Source organism: Bos grunniens, chromosome 9, assembly GCF_055505025.1.
Source record: "Bos grunniens cultivar Pamir isolate PY7600 chromosome 9, Bosgru_T2T1.0, whole genome shotgun sequence".
Taxonomy (NCBI): domain Eukaryota; kingdom Metazoa; phylum Chordata; class Mammalia; order Artiodactyla; family Bovidae; genus Bos; species Bos grunniens.
The window spans coordinates 30,668,157-30,681,063 of record NC_141173.1 but is presented as its reverse complement, the minus strand read 5'-3'; the positions used below and the strand labels follow the sequence as shown (position 1 = coordinate 30,681,063).

At 38.8% G+C, this 12,907-nt stretch overlaps 1 long non-coding RNA gene across 1 annotated transcript; it reads right to left on the bottom strand.

Moving 5' to 3' along the window:
- Positions 1 to 3,318: 3,318 nt before the first annotated feature.
- On the bottom strand, positions 3,319 to 5,526 carry LOC147365743 (uncharacterized). Its single transcript, XR_015132335.1, has 2 exons — positions 5,390 to 5,526; positions 3,319 to 3,827 (listed from the first exon to the last, which is right to left on the bottom strand). It is a non-coding gene; the product is annotated as an uncharacterized LOC147365743 (long non-coding RNA).
- Positions 5,527 to 12,907: the final 7,381 nt, after the last annotated feature.

Genomic DNA, 12,907 nt, shown 5'->3' with positions numbered 1-12,907 from the left:
GTTAGTAAGCCTGTCATATGTCTAAAGAAGTCATGATTTTGTAATTAGTTATTTTTTATATTTATTTTACCAGTTGAGTAGTAAACATAATTGAATAATAGCTTAATGATAAATAATACATATTTATATAAGTATATGTTTATATTGGGCTTCTCAGGTGGCTCAGTTGGATAAAGAACCCACCTACGATGCAGGAGATACAGGAGATATGGGTTCAATCCCTGGGTCAGAAAGATTCCCTGGAGGAAGGCATGGCAAACCACTTCAGTATTCTTGCCTGGAGAATCCCATGGACAGAGGAGCCTGGCAGAGTACAATTCATAGGGTCACAAAGAGTGAGACATGACTGAAGCGACTGAGCACACACACACACACACACACACACACGTCTATATTAATTATCATATATTCTGATTTCCCCTCTGTATTACAACTCAATTTGCTTCAGAAAAAAATAGTAAGATATTTTCATATCCTCTTCCTTTCCCTGCCCACTAAAAAGGTTTCTCTTTTGCCTCTTAATTTCCTGGGACTTCTGCAGTCAGAGTACCAGAAAAAAACTGAACAGGGTTCAAGCCAGTTGAGCCAGTTGAATTGTTTTAAATTGGAGATGACAAAGAGTTGCCAAAGAAAATTAGGGGGAAAAAAAAGAAAAAAAACAAAGAAAAGGAGGGCAAGCAAGATAAAGATCAATCCAGGATGACTTTAGGGGATGTTTGAAGCACTGGGGATGAGAGTTTAGGGTGATTTGCTCTACTATGTGGGGCAGGACTCTAAGAAGATAGGTGAAAAAGAGGACTCAAAGAATTTTGTTGTATATTATGACCGAAACTTCTCTTTGGTGGCTTTTGGAGGAATACATTGGTAAATTGCTTTCTAAATTTTTAGGAAAGCTGTATTATGTTTTCCATTTGTATATTTGTTTTCCAATTACACACCATATTCAGGTTGATTTCACAGTGAGAATGAGGTCCAGCTTTATCCAGATGATAATATAGATTAAGGATTATTGTTCCATGAGGTGATAGATATTTGATATATAACTTCTAAGAAAATTAGTCTTATTTTTCAATTTCTTCCAAGTTTTGTTGTAAGCTATAACATAACAATCCAGATGATTGAGAAACTGGTATATTTAGTAGCAAGTATTAGTTTACAAGTATTTAATGATTCACATAAATTAAAACAGATTGTTCCAGACACTATAAAATTCTTATTAGAGGGAAAACATAGGCAGAACATTCTTTGACATAAAATCAAGCAATATTTTTTTCGATGCACCTCCTAGAGTAAAGAAAACAAAAGCAAAAATAAACAAATGGGATCTAATTAAAGTTAAAAGCATCTGCACAGTCAGGAAACCCACAGAATGAGAGAAAATATTTGTAAATGATGCAACTGACAAAGAATTAATATACAAAGAGCTCATGCACCTCTATATTAAAAAAAAAAAAACTTGAACAATCCAATCAAAAAATGAGCATAAAATGTAAATAAACAGTTCTCCAAAGAAGATATTCAGATGGGGGAAAAAAAGCATGAAAAGATGCTCAACATCACTAATTATCAGAGAAATGCAAATCAAAACTACAGTGAGGTATCACCTCACAATGGTCAGAATGGCCATCACCGAAAAAGTCTACAGACAATAAATGCTGGAGAAGATGTGGAGAAAAGGGAACCCTCCTACACTGTTGGTTGGAATGTAAATTGGTACAATCACTATGGAGAACAGTGAGGAGGTTCCCTAAAGAACTTAAAATAGAACTATCATATGATCCATCAATCCTACTCTTGAGAAAACTGTAATTCAAAAGGATATATGTACCCCCAAGTTTCATTGTAATACTATTTACAATAGCCAAGACATGTCCATCAAAAGAAGAATGGATAAAGACATCATTGTATATATATATATACAATGGAATGTTACTTAGCCATAAAAAAGAATAAAATAATGCCATTTGCAGCAACACGGATGGACCTGGAGATTATACTAAGTGAAATAAGTCAGACAGAGAAAAACAAATACATGATATAGCTCATATGTGAAATCTATTTTTTAAAAGATACAAAAGAACTTATTTGCAAAACAGGACTAGAATTATAGATATTAAAAACAAACTTATGGTTACCAATAGGGAAACGTGGCAGGAGGGATAAATCAGGAACTTGGGATGAACACTCACACACTAAAATATATAAGATAGATGACAGATGAGGACCTACTGTATAGCACAGGGAACTCTACCCAATATTCTGTGATGGCTTGTATGAGAAATGAATCTTAAAAAGAATAAATATATGTATATGCATAACTGAATCACTTTGCTGTATACCTGAAACTAACACAACATCGCAAATCAGCTGTATTCCAATATAATTAAAATTTCCTGGATTATCTTTTTTTTAAAGGTTCAGTGAAGCAAGGGGTTTATTTATTTGGTCTCCCTCAACATGTGGGATCTTAATTCCCTAACCAGAGATTGAACCCACACATTGCATTGGAAGCTCAGAGTCTTAATCACTGGACCATCAGGGAAGTGCTAAAATATTTTTAAAAAAAAAAAGGTTGTGGCATTATAAGACCAAAATATTGCATAATTAACATTTATTGAATGCTTATTTTTTACCTGTTTTATTCTATGCAGTAATTAATTTGATATGCTCACCATGATGTAGAACTGTTTCCAAAGAGGAAACTGAGCAGCAATATAGTCAGGTTATGGAGAAGGCAATGGCACCCCACTCCAGTACTCTTGCCTGGAAAATCCCATGGATGGAGGAACCTGGTAGGCTGCAGTCCATGGGGTCGCTAGGAGTCGGACACGACTGAGCGACTTCACTTTCACTTTTCACTTTCATGCATTGGAGAAGGAAATGGCAACCCACTCCAGTGTTCTTGCCTGGAGAATCCCAGAGACGGGGGAGCCTGGTGGGCTGCCGTCTCTGGGGTTGCAGAGAGTCAGACATGACTGAAGCAACTTAGCAGCAACAGCATAGTCAGGTTGTAGAGCCTGTCTTCCAGATTATACCATCTCTTTAATCAAGGCTTATATTTAATCTCTAAAGTATAAAACATTATATTACTGGTACTTACCCAAATAGAAAAACATATAATAACATTTCATAATTAATAACAAAGCATATATATATAGGGAGATCTATTTTCACAGTATGGATTTCAAAACAATCTTATTCTCAATAATACAAATAGTATCTTTGTACTATATTCTGTTTATGTTCTACCTAATCCATCTATTCACCTTGCTTTCTGGATAGACCTGTCATTATTACAACTACTGAGTAATGCACACATCAATCTTCGTGCAATTTATTTGAGAAAAAAGTAGCAAAGTCATTTTTTTCCATATTTTCTTTTAAGTAAGGAAAACTACATGTGTCAGGTTGTCTCAGACATATAAAGGGAAAATTTGACTAAGGGCATCTAAGAACACATAATTTCTACTCGTGTATGTTACAAAAGAATGGAGGCTGTCTGCAGAGAGTGATGATAAATAGATTGATAGATAAATAATTATATATTGTAAATTATTTAATGTATATCATATATATACCTTGGGCTTCCCCAGTGGCTCAGCAGTAAAGAATCCACCTGCAATGCAGGAGATGTGCATTCGATCCTGGGTCAGGAAGATCTAGAGATCCTAGAGAACGAAATGGCAACCCACTCCAGTGTTCTTGCCTGGAAAACGCCATGGACAGTGGAGCCTGGTGGGTTACGGGGGGCGCGGGTAGTAAAAGAGTCAGAAGCAACTTGGCGACAGAAGCAGCAGTAGCAGCAGCAGCATATACATTTGGCAACACTAATAGAGAAAAATCATATTGTTGAATGAGATTGATAATTATGTTATATGCTATAATTTATTTCATTTATACAATATGTAACTGGCAAAACTAATAGATAAAAATCCTATTGTTGAATCTATTGTTGTTCTAGGGGCATAATAGGGGACACAGACCTATCAGTTAAAATTCAGGGTCACCTTAAAAAGTAATGTATATAACAGAAATGTGGAAATAGTCGGAGAAAGGCACTAAAACGGTCAATCTTTGAACAAATATATCTAATGATCACCATGGTAACAATCGTGACGGGGTAGCTATGGAAAAACATTTCCTTCACCATCTCAATAGATAATTTTCCTGAGGATGACCTATATTGAGGCTTTATATTGAGGCTTTAACAGGATCACCTCTGTAGTTGAAAGAAAATTGCCACTTCCATAGGAAATTGCCTAGAAAACGACTTTCTCATAGAACAACAACCTGAGTCACTTCAAAATATAGTACATAAGGGACTGTTTTGAGAATGGTGAGAGCATTACTAGCATTCTAAGAGAGTGTTCCCAGAATCACTTAGACTAGGCTGAGTTCCAAACCATCCTTTTGTGTTGTTCCACAGGACTCTATAAATGAGGGATTTAAAACCCAGAAACTTCTCAAACTGAGGATGCGTCCATTCACAAGAATATTTAGTTGATTCTAAAAATATTTTATCATATTTGTGTGTGTGTGTATGAGTGATCTTATTGGTGCAGAGAGGTGAATGCCTTATAGGAGGACCTCAAAAAAATCTCATTTGGGAAATTTGAAATATCCACTGCCACCTTGTAATGGTTTTTTCCTGCCCGTGGGAAAAGGTGAAATTGATGGGCCATGATTTTTTCCTATTGTTCTTACTTAAAGAAGTATCAAGATACTTTCCTAAAAAATATGCTGCTACCTCTGTGGGAAATTCTCTGGGAAAGAGAATTTCTTGTGATGTGTAAATCCTTAGCTCATAGCAGCTTGGTTTAGGTATCAGTCTTGTTTTTTTGTGTTTCTGTGAAGGGATAAGGAGAAACTTGCCCTCAGTGCCCCAAATGAGGTGTGAGGCTTGTGAGTGGGTCTAATCATGGGGCCTCAATTTTTTCCCTAAGGTAAGTAATAAAAGGGGTTGGAACATCTTAATTCCTTCTGACATTAACCCAGTCCTGCTGGTAGAAAATCAGCAAGTCGTTTGCCATTCACTACCACTTACTTCTGGGACTCCAAAACCATCTGGAAGATTAAAGAATCCCACTTCCAGCAGAGGGCAGGACAGTACAGGTGATATCTGGATATTGCTTGTCACTGTGGTTGAGATGGAATAAAGGGACAATGAAACTTTTGGCTGACATTTATGTCTTGAGGACTTACTATTTTTCTCTTTGTGATTAGCAGTTTCAACAAGCAGACTAACCCCAAATGGGAAGTATCTCTATTTTTGACAAGCCCTAGAACTATGTTCCCTTGCTATCTACCGTTTTCTTGAAGAGATCTCTAGTCTTTTCCATTCTATTGGTTTCCTTTAGTTTGCATTTTTCATTTAACAAGGCCTTCTTACCTCTCCTTGCTATTCGCTGGAACTCTGAATTCAGTCGGGTGTATCTGTCCCTTTCTCCCTTGTTTTTTGCTTCTCTTCTCTCCTCTGTTATGTGTAAAGCCTCCTCAGACAACCACTTTGTCTGATGCTGAGAAAGACTGAAGGCAAAAGAAGAGGGTGGCAGAGGATAAGATGGTTAGATAGCATCACCGACTCAATGGACATGAATCTGAGAACTCCAAAAGACAGTAAAGGACAGGGAAGCCTGGTGTGCTGCCATCCGTGGGGCTGCAAAGAGTCAGAAATGGCTTAGCAACTGAACAGCAACAAAGAACTATACAGAAGCCACCCAATTTTTGACTGAATTTCTTCAAATATTGATTCCATGTACACGCAGATCTGAAATAAGGTGACAAACAAATATTAAAAATTTTTAGAAACAAATATAGTGGATGAGGGGAAAATGTTCTAATCTGATAACTTTGGAAGTGTGTGGAATTTTTAAGACTAAAGGCAAAAAAAAACAACCCACAAAAACTGTGCATAAGTACTTAAAGTAAGTAAGTGTTAGTCACTCAGTCGTGCCCGACTCTTTGCGACCCCATGGACTGCAGCCCACCAGGCTCTTCTGTCCATGAGATTTTCTAGGCAAGGATACTGGAGTGGGTTGCCATTTCCTTCTCCAGGGGATCTTCCCAACCCAGGGATCGAACCCAGGTCTCCTGCACTGCAGGCAAATTCTTTACCGACTGAGCTACAAGGGAAGCACTTTAGGTGGTAATATTTTTTTCTCCACAATGGTTTAGGGTGACAATTTTAATACTGCTATTCATGTATGTATGTTGGAATTGAAAATTTAAGTAAATAGATGGCAGGTGGTAGGAGCCAGGTGTCTCACTGCAGGAGTGAGACTTTACGGATAAACAAGTAGAGGGGCCAGAATGAGCCATGTGGTAGTGGATTATAAAGCTGGAGATACCAATATGAACTCATGTTTAGCTTAAGCTTAATATAGATACAGATGGTTACATACAGAAATATTTGTGTGCGTGTGTGTGTGCGTGTGTGTGTGTGTGTGTGTGTGTGTGTGCGTGTGTGTGTGCTCTGTTGCTCAGTCGTGTCCAACTCTTTGCGACTCCATGGACTGTAGCCCATCAGGTTCCTCTGTCCATGGGATTCTCCAGGAAAATATTTATAGATATGTGTCTGTTTACAGGTCAATATACACACAGATATTTCCTTGCTCTATCGGCTTAGAAGGCCTGGAGGCAATGACACCTCAAAAGTAAAGAGCACAACTAGTGCTCAGATCTGGTTTCTAAGACCATTCTCCAGTCAAAGTAACAACAGATTGTTGGAGAAATGGCTAATTCTAGGACTGGCTCAGGCAATATACAACATGGAGGGGATTTCTTGAAGTGTCAGAAAGTAAGGAAGTGCTCAAAATGAAACAAAAATCTGCAATAATGGGGGTATGTCAAAGGAACACAGAAGCCAACTATAAGAGATCCTAATGGTCAAAACTGACACAATTTGAACAAAAACATAAAATAACTGATTATAATCCAATGTAAAATAAATAAATGTTTGTGAGTCCATAATAATATAAATTAATGATTGAATAAATAAATAAGTGGTGGACAAAACACAAATCTCTCCGGCAGAATTCCAAATAATTCATATAGATCCTCTACTCTCAAGGAGGGAGAACATGACTGCCACTCAAGTGTGACTGTGCATAGTGACATGCTTCCAAAAATTATAGTGTGGAAAGAGAAAGAAAAGAGTGACTTTACTGTGTAGAAACCTGGCAGACACTGACTCAGCTGGGTAATCAAGTCAACATCCATAGTTTGTCATGTTGACGGTATGTACTCTTGATACGCTGTTATGAAAACAGCACTTTAACTCTGTGGTCTTCCTCTCAAAAACTACGTATTTGTCTGTCTAATAGTGAGAAAAATATGAGAGGCCATAATTGAGGAACATTCTACAAAATACCTAAACAATACTCTTTAAAAAGCGCCATCATCAAAAGCAAGTCTGAGAAAATGCCACAGCCAAGAAGAGCTTAATTAAATCTGACAACTAAATATAATGTGGTATCCTGAGTGAGACTCTGGAACAATAGAGCAAAATTTGGTGAAAACAAAGAAAATTTGAATGAAGATTTTACATGTATGTATAGGCTTTTAGCTAGTAAAAATCTGCCTGCAATGCAGGAGACCTGGGTTAAAGCTCTGGGTTGGTAACATCCTCTGGAGGAGGGCATGGCAACCCACTCCAGTATTCTTGCCTGGAGAATCCCCATGGACAGAGGAGCCTAGCGGGCTACAGTCCTTGAGGTCACAAAGAGTCGGACAGGACTGAGTGACTAAGCATAGTACAGCATAGACTTTTTAAATAGTAATATGTCAATACTGTTTTATTAATTCTAATAAATGCACCATACTAATGGAAAGATGTTAATAATGGGGGAGGACTTCCCTGGTGGTCTGGTGGCTAAAAATCCACTTGCCAATACAAGGAGCACTAGTTTGATCCCTGATCCAAAAATATCCCACATGCCACAGAGCAACTAAGCCCATAGCCACAACTATGAGCCCAGAAACTCAACTACTGAGCCTATGCACCGCAACTATTGAAGCCCATGACCCCCGCCCATGCTCTGCAATAAGAGGAGCCCCCACAGTGAGAAACTCATGCACTACAACTAGAGAAAGCCCAAATGCAGCAACGAAGGCCTAGCAGAGCCAAAAATTAATAAATAAAATTTTAATTGCAAAAAAAGAAAAAGCTAATTATTTTAACCATTATTCTCGCTGTGTACTTTCAAGTGATTTGATTCCTATTCAGTGCAAGCTGTCAACAAAGCTGTAGGGTCTTGTTATTAATACTTTGTAGTTTATAACCTATTAGGTATATTCTTTATCATTCTCACAATGATCTGTGTGATAGATGATACAGACAAGGAACTGTGGTTCAAAGAATTAAAGTTATTTCTCTAAGATCGTGTAACTGTAACATAAGGAGCAGGAATTCAAAGCTGAGTCTTCCAACTGAAAATTCTTTTCCACTTGTATTTCTTCCCAAATTTATCTGATTTCCAACAGGACAGTGACTCCCTAACCTTAACTCTGACCTAGCAAATTATTCATACTTTTTCTTCATTACCAGAAAGTAGTTTGTCAAGAATCACTGTCAAAAATTCTTAATCTGGTGAACTATATTGTCCTCCTAAATTCCACTCCATACCAAATTATTCAGACAGAGCTCCCATGGCCTATAGGCCTGAGATTCTGAAATTTTCTGTAATGTCTGATAGACCTTTTTGATCCATCACATTGAGTTACATCAATCATATCATCTTGAAGAACACATTGTAAAGAAAATAATGCAGTGTGATTAATATGAAGGATGTGACATGGCACAATTAAGTTTCAGTCTAAGGACCCAAGGAGAAAAACACCTGATGCTCTGTAAGGTTCACTGAACAAAGACTCCCTGTTAACAGAGTAAAGACAGTTTATAGCCTTTGTTTTCCTAAGTTGGAGAGAGAAGAAACACAATATATGTAAATAATGTAATGTGTGTTTATCCACTCTGTGTGGGCAGAAAATTTCCTCTGCCTGAAATCTAGTATTTCCCATTTCATTCCCAAGCCAAGTTTAACTTACCAATGCTAATCCACAGGGGAAAACATAATGTGTTTTTGGAAGTAATTTATTATTATTATTATTATTATACATATGGATGAGAGAATTTCAAAATAATTCAATATATTACTTTCAGAAAAATAATTTTAATAGATTTGAAATGTAAATGATATTTTATCACAAATATTCTTGCATCATTTTAGATGATGAATTCTTAAAAGTTGTTTACACTGTTACCAAAGGTTGTGATCATTCCTTTGAAGGTCATCTTTTTGTTTAATTTTACTTTATAATCTTTTTTTTTTTTTTTAGCTATTTTGCAGTATGTGGGATCATACCGCCCCAATCAGGGATTCAACCTGTGCCCTCTGCAGTGGAAATTTGGAGTCTTAACCACTGGACTGACAGGGCAGTCTTGAGTTTTACTTTATAATTTAAGTCTATGTAAAACAAAGATCAAAATAAACTGCAAAGTGTGTTCTTCAGAGTTTCTTTTTTCATTATGTATTGAGAGATGTAACATTTGTATATTTGTATTCCTTGGTAGAATAATAATTTATAATTAACCCAATGCTTTTAAAGCATATCTTTACTATCTTTGTTACTGAACATAAGTTAATGTATCTGATACATGTGCTTGTGTATGCTCAGTTGCTCAGTCATGTCTGACTCTTTGAAACTCTATGGACTAAAGCCCGCCAGGCTCCTCTGTCCATGGGATTTTCCAGACAAGAATTCTGGAGTTGACATTTCCTCTGCTAATGGATCTTCCTGCCCCAAGGATCAAACCTGCATCTCCTGCTTGGCAGGTGGACTGTTTACCACTGAGCCACCTGGGAATCCCATCCAATACACAGTGAGGCCAAATAAACCAAAACATCAGAGTTTGGACCAGAATAAGGTTTATCACGAGGACCAAGAAAGAACAAGTGGGTCATGCTCAAAACCCCTGAATTTCCCGATGGTTTGAGGGGAGGTTTTTATAGGCAAGATGTGGGGTGAAGACTGCAGGGTACATGACTCCTTCTGCTTGGTGGTGAGGGAACAGGGCCCCTTTTTAATGTTTCTCTCCTTCTTATCTCCATTTCTTTTTCTATCTAGCTTTTCTCTCTTCCGCTCCCCGCTCCCCATGCTTTCTTTTACAAAGAGAAGCCGTGAAACTGCTCAGGACCCTGTGGGGCTCCCAGGCACAAACATCTTTGTGTATCCCCCATTCCTTGTTTGTAGGAAATAGGCTTCATTTAGCCTGCTTGACCTTCCCTGAGTTCCAAAAGGCAGGTTGAAATGGTTTCTAATCAGGGAAGGGAGGGAATGCAGAAAGAAAGGAGGAGCCATCAAGAATAATAGTGCAAGCTTGGGGCAGGATCTTGCTTCCTCCTCAAGGAATATCAGTCAGTCATTTCAGTCACTCAGTTGTGTCTGACTCTTTATGGACTGCAGCACACAAGATTTCACTGTCCAACTCCCGGAGCTTGCTCAAACTCATGTCCATCGAGTCACTGATGCCATCCACCCATCTCATCCTCTGTCGTTCCCTTCTCCTCCTGCCTTCAATCTTTCCCAGCATCAGGGTCTTTTCTAATGAGTCAGTTCTTCAAATCAGAAAGTATGGCCAAAGTATTGGAGCTTCAACTTCATATCAATCCTTCCAACAAATATTCAGGATTGATTTCCTTTAGGATTGACTGGTTTGATCTCCTTGCAGTCCAAGGGTCTCTTAAGAGTCTTCTCCAACACCACAGTTCAAAAGCATCAATTCTTCGGTGCTCAGCTTTCTTTATAGTCCAACTCTCACATCCATGCATGACTACTGGAAAAACCATAGCTTTGACTAGATGGACCTTTGTCGGCAAAGTAATGTCTCTGCTTTTTAGCAGGCTGTCTAGGTTGGTCATAGCTTTTCTTCCAAGGAGCAAGTGTCATTTTATTTCATGGCTGCAGTCAGCATCTGCAGTAATATTAGAGCCCAAGAAATACAGGAATATATGTAACAGGAAATATGTGTTACAATATCTTTGAGTTCTTCTGTAGGAACTAAGGCCCCCATCCAGGTGGAGAATGGTAGCTTCAGGCTGAGCACAGCATTCCTGGGGCACGGGAGACATGGGTTCGATCCCCAGTCCAGGAAGATTCCACACGCCACAAAGCAATTAAGTTCACGTGCTACAACTATTGAGTCCAAGCTATAGAGCCCACGAGCCGAAACTACTGAGCCTGTTTGCCTCAACTACTGAAGCCTGTGCACCTAGAGCCTGTGCTCTGCAACAAGAGAAGCCACCGCAATCGGCCCATGTATCACAGTTCAAGAGCATCCCTCCCCCGACCACCCCCGCTGGAGAACGCAACGGAAGGCCCAGCACAACAACAACAACAAAACACTTCTTCTCCCCCTGAACCACTGGGGAGTTTGGAGGTTTTGAGCATGAGCCACCTGTTCTCCCTGCTTTTCCCTGTAATAAACCTTTCTTTGCTCCAAACTCTGATGTTTTGGTTGTTTCGTCTCACTGTACATTTGGCACATGAACTGAGCTTCTGTTTGGAAATACTCCTGTAACATGGATGGACCTAGAGATTATCATACTAAGTGAAATAAGCCAGACGGAGGAAATCATATATATATGGTTCATATGTGGAATCTAAAAAGAAAAAAAGAAAAGATACAAGTGAACTTATGTACATGACAGAAATGGACACACAGACATAGAAAACAAACTTATGGTTACCAAAGGTGAAGAATGGAGGGATAAATGAGAAGGTTGGAATTAACATATATACACTACTATATATAAAGTGGGTAACCAACAAAGATCTACTTCATAGCACAGGGAACTATACTCGATATTTTGTAATAACCTATAAGGGAAAAGAATCTGAGATAAACTTTGTGTTTGTGCATTGTATGCAGGTCAGGAAGCAACAGTTAGAACTGGACATGGAACAATAGACTGGTTCCAAATAGGAAAAGGAGTTCGTCAAGTCTGTATATTGTCACCCTGTTTATTTAACTTGTATGCAGAGTACATCATGAGAAACGCTGGACTGGAAGAAACACAAACTGGAATCAAGATTGCCAGGAGAAATATCAATCACCTCAGATATGCAGATGACACCACCCTTATGGCAGAAAGTGAAGAGGAACTAAAAAGCCTCTTGATGAAAGTGAAAGAGGAGAGTGAAAAAGTTGGCTTAAAACTCAACATTCAGAAAACGAAGATCATGGTATCTGGTCCCATCACTTCATGGAAAATAGATGGGGAAACAGTGGAAACAGTGTCAGACTTTATTTTTCTGGGCTCCAAAATCACTACAGATGGTGACTGCAGCCATGAAATTAAAAGACGCTTACTCCTTGGAAGGAAAGTTATGACCAACCTAGATAGTATATTGAAAAGCAGAGACATTACTTTGCCAACAAAGGTCCATCTAGTCAAGGCTATGGTTTTTCCCGTGGTCATGTATGGATGTGAGAGTTGGACTGTGAAGAAGGCTGGGCGCCGAAGAATTGATGCTTTTGAACTGTGGTGTTGGAGAAGACTCTTGAGAGTCCCTTGGACTGCAAGGAGATCTAACCAGTCCATTCTGAAGGAGATCAGCCCTGGGATTTCTTTGGAAGGAATGATGCGAAATCTGAAACTCCAGCACTTTGGCCACCTCATGCGAAGAGTTGACTCACTGGAAAAGTCTCTGATGCTGGGAGAGATTGGGGGTGGGAGGAGAAGGGGATGACAGAGGATGAGATGGCTGGATGGCATTGCTGACTCGATGGACGTGAGTCTGGGTGAACTCAGGGAGTTGGTGATGGACAGGGAGGCCTGGCGTGCTGCGATTCATGGGGTCGCAAAGAGTCGGACACGACTGAGCAACTGATCTGATCTGATCTGAT